The sequence below is a fragment of the Scyliorhinus torazame genome, chromosome 7 (genome assembly GCF_047496885.1).
Source record: "Scyliorhinus torazame isolate Kashiwa2021f chromosome 7, sScyTor2.1, whole genome shotgun sequence".
Taxonomy (NCBI): domain Eukaryota; kingdom Metazoa; phylum Chordata; class Chondrichthyes; order Carcharhiniformes; family Scyliorhinidae; genus Scyliorhinus; species Scyliorhinus torazame.
In genome coordinates this window covers 17,295,929-17,306,617 of record NC_092713.1, presented here as the reverse complement: position 1 = coordinate 17,306,617, position 10,689 = coordinate 17,295,929, and positions in this window count along the sequence as shown.

Sequence of the window (10,689 nt, the reverse complement as noted above, 5' to 3'; positions counted from 1 at the left end):
ATTCATGTAATTTGGAATTCAAAAGCTAGCCTCAGTAATGGTGATCATGGAACTATCATAGATTGTTGCAAAAGCCGACCTGGAATGGAATGCCCCACATCCGACTCCGGAACTACAGCGATATGCCTGACTCTTAACTGCCCTCTTAAATGTTCAATTCAAGGGGATTTAGGGATGGCAACAAATGGTGACTAGATAGGTCCAAAGTTTGGTGCCTGCACTGTTCAGAAGTTAGGGCTCATAGTTAGGATGGGTTACAATGAATTTGCTCCAATTGGACAGATAAATGGTGCAGTTAATGGAACATTAATAGGGAACAGAAAAAAATTGGCAATTTTTGCTCCAGTTGTGAAGGACGTTGGTCAGAAAACATCTGGAGCACTGGGTCTTCTGACTTAAGAAAATAAATAGGGCAAGATTTTCCAAGGAGTCAATGGAAAATTTGGAGAGCAGTATTGCCTGCTGCTGGTGGGATCAGGATTGGTACTCGCAAATGTGTTGGGATCGCAAATCGCTGACTGCAAGGGTTTTCGACACAGACTAGTTTATTCACCAGCCTAGCAACTGCTTCAACAATTGTGCTCTGCCCGTGCTCTCCGGGATAACTCCCACGCACCCGCCGCGTGACCTCTTTTGTAGTCACGTCACCACTTTCCCACATGACCACTCAGCCTACAGACGCAGTTCAGAGAAGGTTCACTCGATAGATTCCCAGGATGAAGGGTTCATCGTGTGAGGAAAGGTTGGTGATCTTATTAAAACAACTAAGATCCTGAGGGGACTGAGCAGGGTGGATACTTCTCTTTGTGGGTAAATCCAGAGCTAGGAGACAAATAGTTTCAAAATAAGGTGTCTTCCATTTAAGATGGCGGTGAGGAGAACATTTTTCTCTCTGAGGGTTGTTAGTTTGGAGAGCAGTGGAAGCTAGGTCACTGAATATATTTAAGGCTGCGTGAGATAGATTCTTGATTGAACAGTGAGTCAAAGGGCAGCAGTGAGAAGTGACTGAGGAGGAGGATTCTGGGAGAAGTCAGCTCGCTCACCACAACTGAGAAGGGGAGGGGATCACCGAGGACCCAGTGCTCAACAAGAGGAAGGAGCATCCAGGAAGAGAGAAATGGAGACCTCAGCAGTGAGCATCATCTGGACCAGTAAAGATGGGAACAACACTCTTCGCTGCGTACCATACAAAAGGGAAAAAGGTTTCTGGAGCAGTCGTGCCAGAGGATAGTCACTCCACATCATGATAGGCAGGCAAGGAGGAGTGTGGGGATAGTAGAAAAGCGAGTGACCATTTGTCGAAAGGAAAAGAGACAGCAGGTCCAAGAAATACAGGACTCCTTGGAGACATCAAAAAGATATGACATTTTAGATGCCTATGAAGTGAGCAACACGATTGAGTCGGGGGTAGATGACCCGAGGGAAAACCACAGTACCCTCGTGCCAAGGCTACTCTGGGAAAAGAGAGGGAGGCTGGTAGGCAGATTTGAAAGGTGGTAGGAATGGGTGACGCAATAGTTCAAGGGGTAAACAGTCTAGTCTGCAGCAGATATCTTGAGTCTCGTGTGGTCTATTACCTCCAGGTACAAGGATGCGGAACATTGGCTGGACAAACGTCTGGAAAGGAAGGGTGAACGACCAGAGGTTGTGGTTTATGTGGGAACCAACAGCTTGGGAGGGACAGCTTGGAAGTCTTGCCGGACCAGCTTGAGGAGTTGGGGAGTAAGTTGAAGTGCAGGGTCTCCGGGGCAGTTATCTCAGAAATACAACCTGAAGCCACGAGCTTCACCATTTCGGCAAAGGCATATCAGGGAGGGAACTGTGTGGCTTGACGGATGGTGCAGAAAGGAGTGGTTTAGATTTTGGGGACATTGGGATCACTTTTGGGAAAGGAGAAAGCTGTTCAGAAGAGATGGGCTTCGCCTGATCCGAAATGGGACTAATCTGGCTGAGAGCGTAAATAGTGTAATGGGGATCGATTTAAACGTGTACGGCAGGGGGCTGGGTTGACTAATGGGCCTAATTTAAGAAGTACCAGTGAGGGCAAAAGAGAGAAGGTGGGGAATAGAGAAAAGGAAGTAGGGGAAGGCTTGAGTGTTGACAGTGAACAAAGAAATGGTCGCCTCACAAAGGGCAAGAAAGAGATACGGACAGGGTTAAATTGTGTGTATGTAAATACACGGAATATAGTGAACAAAACTGGGGAGCTGGAAGCAGAAACTGCTCCGGTGGATACGGTATAGTAGCATTAACATCCCGGATTATAAGGTTTTCAGTAGGAAGGGGGTGGGTAAAAAGGGAGGAGGTGGAGCAGTGTTGGTCAAAGATAGTATTTCCCTCGAACGAGGTGCAGTTCCTGAATTAGAATCTATGAATGGGATTTACCGTCTGTTCACGCCGGTGGGAATTTCCGGTCCCACACTGACTGGCGCACGGGCTTCCCGGCAACGAGGGCTGCTGTCAATGGGAAATCCCATTGATGAGACGGGACCAGTAGATCCCGTTGCCGGGCCACCTCCCCTACCGAGAAACAGGCGGCGGGATGGTTGGTAAATCCCGCCCTATATGTTTAAAAGTGAGAAACAGGAAAGGAGCGATTACTTTGATGTGTGTTTATATAGACCTCCAACTAGTGGGTCGGAAGTAGAAGAGAACATTTGTAGGCAGATTATAGAAATCTGCAGGACAAATAAGGTTGTGATAGTTGGAGACTTAAATTACTCTTCGGTGAACTGGGAGAAGGGTGCGGAAGGGGAGAAATTCCTGCGGTGTGTGCAGGAGAACATTCTGGAACAGTACATTTCCAGTCCTTCCAGGGAGGAAGCTGTGCTGGAACTGGTCCGAGGAAATAAGACAGGCCAGGTGGGTAACGTCAGAGTGAGGGAGCAGTTGGGAAATAGTGATCATAATATAATACGGTTCAATATTAAGTTGGAAAAGGATTTTAAAAATCAGTCACGGATTAAGGTCCCAGATGAGAAAAGGGCAAATTTTAGAGGACTAAGTTGAACTGGAGCAGGGTGATTGGAACACAGTTTGGTGGATAAACAGTGGATGAAAAATGGGAGACTTTCAAAGGAAAGATGAATAGGGTGCAAACTAGGTACATACCCATGAGAAATAAAGCTAGAATACCCGGGATAGCTAAGATTATTGAGGAGAAAATAAGTAAAACAAAAGGGGCATATGATGCATGCCAGAATAATAGTAACAATAGAAATCAGGAAGAGTACCTCAAATGCAGGAGAGAGGTTAAGGCCCATTAGGTACACGCAGGGTAAGCTGCTCACTGAAGTAGAGGGTACGGCAGTGGTACTTAATGAGTACTTTGCTTCTGTCTTTACCAAAATAGAAGATGGTGACAATGGCCCAGTTGAAAATGTGGATATTGAGCAACTGAGCAGTATAGAGATAAAGATAAGGTGCTAAAAAGCCTGACTCATAGAATGCCGACAGTGCAGAAGGAAGTCATTCGAACCATCGTGCCTGCACCAACCCTATGAAGGAGCACTCCACGCAGGCCCAAATCCACAACCCCCTCCCCCATTCACCCTATCCCCGTAACCAAACCTGCACATCTTTGAACACTAAGGGGCAATTTAGCATGGCCAATCCACATAACCCGCACATCTTTGAACTGTGGGTGGAAACCGGAACACTTGAGGAAACCGACGCAGATACAGGGAGAAAGTGCAAACTCCACATCGACAGTCACCCAAGGCCAGAATTGAACCTGGGTCATGGGCACAGTGCTAACCACTGTGCCGCAGTCATAGATTATCATAGAATTTACAGTGCAGAAGGAGGCCATTCGGCCCATCGAGTCTGCACCGGCTCTTGGGAAGAGCACCCTACCCAAGGTCAACACTTCCACCACATCCCCATAACCCAGTAACACCACCCAACACCAAGGGCAATTTTGTACACTATGGGCAATTTATCATGGCCAATCTACCTAACCTGCACATCTTTGGACTGTGGGAGGAAACCGGAGCACCCGGAGGAAACCCACGCACACACGGGGAGGATGTGCAGACTCCGCACAGACAGTGACCCAAGCCGGAATCGAACCTGGGACCCTGGAGCTGTGAAGCAATTGTGCTATCCACAATGCTACCGTGCTGCCCACAAGTGCAGTGTCACCCTTTATCTTGAAAGTTCTCTACTCCAGATAGAGAAGTCGCCAGGCCCGGATGGGATACATCCTAGATTGCTGAGAGGGTAAAGGAGCAAATTGCGGAGCCATTGATAAAATAATTTCCAGTCCGCTCTAAATACAGGATTAGTCCCGGGGGACTGGAGGATTAAAAATGTGACACCGTTGTTAAAGAAAGGGGCAAAGGACAACACAGGTAATTACAGACCTGTTAGCTTGACATCAATCGTGGAAAAACTGATGGAGGCCATAATACAGGATGAGTTAATACTGGACAGCCAACATGGCTTTGTCAAGGGCAGGACATATCTGACAAATTTAATTGAGATCTTTGAAGAGGTGCCACAGGCAGTGGATGAGGGTAGTGCTGTTGATGTTGTTCATTTGGACTTTCAGAAAGCATTTGATGTGGTGCCACAAGGCAGGTTGGTTCGCAAATTAGAAATGTTTGGTGGGATTGATGAGTCCTTGGAAGCATGTATTATAAGTTGGCTAAGAGATAGAAAACAGAGGGCAGGCATAAATGGGCATTTCTCAGACTGGGGACCAGTCTAAAGTGGTGCCCCATGGGCTCAGTGTTGGGCCCCTTGCTTTTTCTGATTTATATAAATGATTTAGAGATGGGTATTGAGGGCAAAATCTCAACATTTGCAGATTATACTAATCTTGAGAGAATAGTGAATTGTGAAGATGACGCTGAGCAACTTCAGAGGGACATTGACAAGTTGACCAAATGGGCAGACACCTGGCAGATGAATTTCAATGCAGAGAAATATGAGTTAATACATTTTGGGAGAAGAAACTTGGGGAGACAATACAGGCTCAATGGTACAACGTCGAGGGGAGTGCAGGGGCAGAGGGACCTCGGGGTTCAAGTGCATAATTCTCTGAAGGCGGCTAGGCAAGTTGAATCAATTGTTAAGAGGTCTTATAGCCCCCTTAGGTTTATAAATGGAAAATAAAAGCAAGGAAGTGATGCCACTCCTCTACAAATAGTTGGTCAGACCAATTTGGAATATTGTGTTCAGTTCTGATCACCTTATTTAAAGAAGGCTGTTAAAGCCCGAGAGAAAGTGCGGAGGAGATTTACTGGAATGATGCCAGGAAGGAGGAATTTTCGATACAAGGAAAGATTGGAGAAATTGCGATTGTGATCTTCTCTGCGATTGGAGCAGTGAAGATTAAGAGGCGACCTTAATTAGGTGTCCAAAATTATGAACAATTTTGACAGGGTAAAGAAGGATATTCTGTTTCCACTAATTGGTAGCTCAGTGACTTGAGTTCATAATGTCAAGATGGTCAGCATGAGAGCTCGGAGTGAGATGAGGAGAAACTTCTTTACTCAGAGAGTTGCTGGAGTTTGGAATGCGCTGCCTGGGAGAAAGGTGGAGCCAGATTCCATCGGAGGTTTCAAAACAGAGTTGGATGTATATTTGAAAGTGATGAATTTAGAGGCCTATGGACTTAGGGCTGGGGAATGGGACTAGCTAGGTCGTTCTTTCAGGAGCCAATGTAGACATAATGGGCCGAATGGCCTCCTTCTGTGCCATAAAATGATTCTATACAGGAAAGTAGAATGGAGACCACAATCAGGTTAGCCATCATCTTGTCAAATGGAGGAGCCGGGTTGAAGGGCCGAATGGCCTACCCCTGCGCCTAATTTGTGTGAGAAATTTTGAAGTGGAGAAATGCAAAGTCATGAAGCCGAAGAAGGGCGATGGATGGGCAAAGTGGCAGATGGAATACAATGTGGAAAATGTGAGGTTATGCACTTTGGAAGGAGAAATGGAGGCATTGACTATTTTCTACATGGCGAAATGCTTTGCAAAGCAGAAGTGCAAAGGGACTTTGGAGTCCTTGTTCACGATTCTCTTAAGGTTAACGTTCAGGTTCAATCGGTAGTTAGGAAGGCAAATGCAATGTTACCATTCATGTCGAGAGGGCTAGAATACAAGACCGGGAATGTTCTTCTGAGGCTGTATACAGCTCTGGTCAGACCCCATTTGGAGTATTGTGAGCAGTTTTGGGCCCCGTATCTAAGGGAGGATGTGCTGGCCTTGGAAAGGGTCCAGAGGAGGTTCACAAGAATGATCCCCAGAATGAAGAACTTGTCGTATGAGGGACGGTTGAGGGCTCTGGGTCTGTACTCGTTGAAATTTAGAAGGATGAGGGGGGATCTTATTGAAACTTACTGGATACTGCGAGGCCTGGATAGAGTGGACGTGGAGAGGATGTTTCCACTTGTAGGAAAAACTAGAAGCAGAGGACACAATCTCACACGAAAGGGACTATCCTTTAAAACTGAGATGAGGAGGAATTTCTTCAGCCAGAGGGTGGTGTATCTGTGGAACTCTTTGCCGCAGAAGGCTGCGGAGGCCAAATCACTGAGTGCCTTTACAACAGAGATAGATTGCTCGGCACTGCATGGGTTCTGGGTGGGGGAGGCAAAGGTGCTTTCGAAGGTGGAGGGGTCCGGGTCGAGCCAAGCTGGGGGTTGGCTATATTTGGGGTTGCAGAAGAGCCGGGAGTGCAGGAGGCGAGAGAGGCTGATGTTTTGGCCTTTGCGTCCCTAGTAGCCCGGCGAAGGATATTGTTAACGTGGAAGGAAGCTAAACCCCCGGGCGTGGAGGCCTGGATAAACGACATGGCAGGGTTTATAAAACTAGAACGGATAAAGTTTGCGCTAAGGGGTTCGGCTCAAGGGTTCACCAGGCGGTGGTAACCGCTCATTGACTACATCGCAGAACGATAAAGGAAATGGGAAGGTAACAGCAGCAACCCGGGGGGGGGGAGGGCTCGGGTGGGTCCTCAGGGGAGTTTTTGTATGGATATTTTTACTTCGTTATGTATATTGGCTTGTTTGACTTTATTATTTGGGAGAGTTAATATTTTGTTATGGCAGTTGCCATTTAGTTTATATATTATTTATTTATTTGTTAAAAACGGTCACTATTATTTATATTGTTTTATTGTTGGAAAAGGGAAAATATTTTGTACTGTTTTGTTTGGCCGAAAAACATTTGAATAAAATATATTAAAAAAAAACAGAGATAGATAGGTTCTTGATTAATAAGGGGAATCAGGGCTAGTGAGGCGAAGGCAGGAGAATGGGAATGAGAAAAATATCAGCCATGATTGAATGGCAGAGCAGACGCGATGGGCCGAGTGGCCTAATTCTGCTCCGATGTGTAATGGTCTTATGGATGATGAACTGAGAGAATAATTGAGAATACGCGACAGAAAACCATAAAGGATTTGACAAGAGTGTATTCCATTGATGTGACCTTGTACATATGAAATATCTCAGTAATGTCATCTTAAAGCTATGCTTTTGTACCAGTTCACATTCCAAGTACAACCAGTTTGTTTACCCTGTCTTAGCCATCTATTTTGTACCTTCCAATGTCCTTTCTGTTGTACGTTGACCAGAATTGTACAGACTACCAAAGTGGAGCTGGTTGGAGGACATCCATGCTTTGAACACACCGTCATCTCCTGAGACGTAATCTCTCTCCAGCTCGTGTGCGCCAGAATGACCTGTCTGCATTTATGATGTCTGCCCGTTGTGCGGAACTGACAATCCCAAGAACATCACCTGTGTCGATTATTCTAACCCGTTCCCACTTATTTCATTTCTTCATTAAGTATTTATAAAAGCAGGGAAATTTCAAAGATTGTAAGAAAACTCAGAATGAGTTCTGCCCACCAAGCTCAATCCTTTCATTATCCACACATAACTGTTTCACCCGCTGTGCTCCACCTGCACCCCTTTCCAACATCTCCACACTTCTCCTAACTGGCGTGGAGATGTAGCAATCAACAGCCCACACCCGTACACCCACAATCTCCATATTCTCTTCTTCTTGAGGAAGATTCAGTCGTGGCCTCGTTGGACTTGTGTCCGGGATCTCTATATTCTCTTTCTGACTGTAATGCACGATTTTCCTGCATGGTTGAGTAATTGTGAGATGAATAAATGCAAGTCATCTCTCCTGACTCGTTGAAAATATCAATAGGTTGTGTCTCTGGGTAAGCCACTGTATTATTCATGACATCTCATGCATTATAATGGAGTGCTGCGTACTGACTATAGTAAAGCCTGGTAATCAGCAGTGGATTAACATCAATGCCATCAACACACGTCAACAGCATAAATTGTCCATCACCACTTGGGAAAAGAATATGCCACAGAAGGAGATAAAAGATTTGCACCAAATAAAAGTAAGCTTTACCAAATAGCTGGAGGTCAATGGTTTTCAGGTAATAATGGATGGAATTGTTCAACGTTATTCAGCCCTCTGTCTCTGCAGTCCCATCCTGCCCCGCAGGCACCGGCAGAACCCCCCCTCCCCGCCACGGCCCCCTCGCACCCACCACCATTACCCCATTTGTGCTCACAACTGCCCCCCAATCCACTGCCACACCCTCAGACACACACCACTGTCCCCCAATGCCACACCCCGTTGCACACACTAATGCCCTTCACATCCACAATTGCCCCTCCCCCCTGACTTCCCCCCCCCCTTGGACTCACGACTGCCCCCCCCCCCCCCTGTCCCCCCACACTCACAATTGCCCCCCTCACTTCCACACCCTGGTCGTACCCACTGCTGTTCCCTCGCAACAATAACTGCCCTCCCACTTACACACTCTCTACTGCCCCTCACACCTACAATTGCCCTCCCCATTTCCACACTCCTCCCCCACTCACACCCACCACCACTCTCCCCTCGTACCAACAATTACCCCCCTCCAACCCTTCATCCCACTGCCCTCTCTGCCACCACCTGATACCCTGATTCCCCAGTAGACCCACCATCGCACACACACTCATTCAGCACTTTGCTCATTAAAAATCCTGAAACCAGTGGAGTTTGACTTCAAATCCAAAGAAAATCCAGAGTTAGGAAAGGCCATTAGGCCCATCCATTCTATTTCATCCAGGGGTGGCACCGCGGCACAGTGGTTAGCACTGCTGCCTCAAGGAACTGAGGACCCATGTTCGAACCCGTCCACCAGTCACTGTCTGTGTGGAGTTTGCACATTCTCCCCGTGTCTGCGTGGGTCTCACCCCCACAACCCAAAGATGCGCAGGGTCGGTGGATTAGCCACGCTAAATTATCCCTCAATTGGAAAAGGAATTGGGTACTCTAAGTTTATTTTTTTAAAACTCTACTTCATCCAGGGTCCGCATATGATTGCGCAACAAAATAGAATTACAGAAGGCCACTATGAGTTAAGCAGACAAGAAAGGGCAAAAAGCTTCCTTCAGTGCTGCAAGTGCTGTGAACTGTTGATTTTTCTCTTGCTAAACTCCCCCCTCCCCTCTCATCATGACCTACCCATCCACTACTTGAAGGAATGGTAAAGGGGGCAAGCTGTAGGCCATAGTGGCGGCACGGCAGCACAGTGGGTAGCTTCACAGCTCCAGGGTCCCAGGTTCGATTCCCGGCTTGGGTCACTGTCTGTGCGGAGTCTGCACGTTCTCCCCGTGTCTGCGTGGGTTTACTCCGGGTGCTCCGGTTTCCTCCCACAGTCCAAAGATGTGCAGGTTCGGTGGATTGGCCGTGCTAAATTGCCCTTAGTGTCCAAAAAGGGTGGGTGGGGTTACTGGGTTACGGGGACAGGTTGGAAGTGTGGGCTTAAGTAGGGTACTCTTTCCAAGGGCCGTCGCAGACTTGATGGGCCCATTGGCCTCCTTCTGCACTTTAAATTCGATGATTCTATGATTGAGTCCCTTAGGCCTGATCTGAATTCAATAAGATCACAGTGGTCTGTACCTGAACTATATTGTACCACCACCTCAACCCGATTAGCCTGCTTGGCTCCATATTCGTTAATATCTTTACCTGACAAAAATATTCTGCCTCAATGAGAAGAGGGATATCAGGTATTAATGCCCCATCTAAGCAACGGTCCGGCTCTTTATTGATGTTGTAAGTCAATAACTTTCCATGTTAACAGAAGCGACTGAGGGAAGAAATTGTTTCTTTTATTCCCATGGTGCAATTTATTTAGGCGCTGCGAAATGATAAATAGAAGTAGATAGAATCTCAAAACCCCCAATAAAAATCTCAGAATCTCATTTAATATACATGAAGATGCATAGATTTACTTCCCTTGTTCGTGACAGGTGTCATGAATAGAGTTGCTAAGTAATTAACAGTTACACATGACAATGTGCAGCCCACTCATGGGTGTCATGGTCTGAGTCACACACTCATTGCTGTGAGTGGCACCACTGATTTGTGATGTTGGGTGGTATGGTTTTGCTGGCTGGATGGTGGAAGACATGGGACAGGACGTTCTGGCCGTTCCCGCTGGTGGGACATTTCAGCCCCGCCAACGGCGGCCCCCCGCCGCAGATTCCCCGGCGGCCGAGGGTGTGGACAACGGGGAACCCCGTTGACTGAGACGGGGCTGGAAAACCCCACCACCGATCAATGGTGAGCCATCTTCGCCACTGGCAAAACACGCTGTTGGGGAGTGTGGGGGGTGGGGAGGGGGGCAGAACGACCTGCCCATGGTTGCCG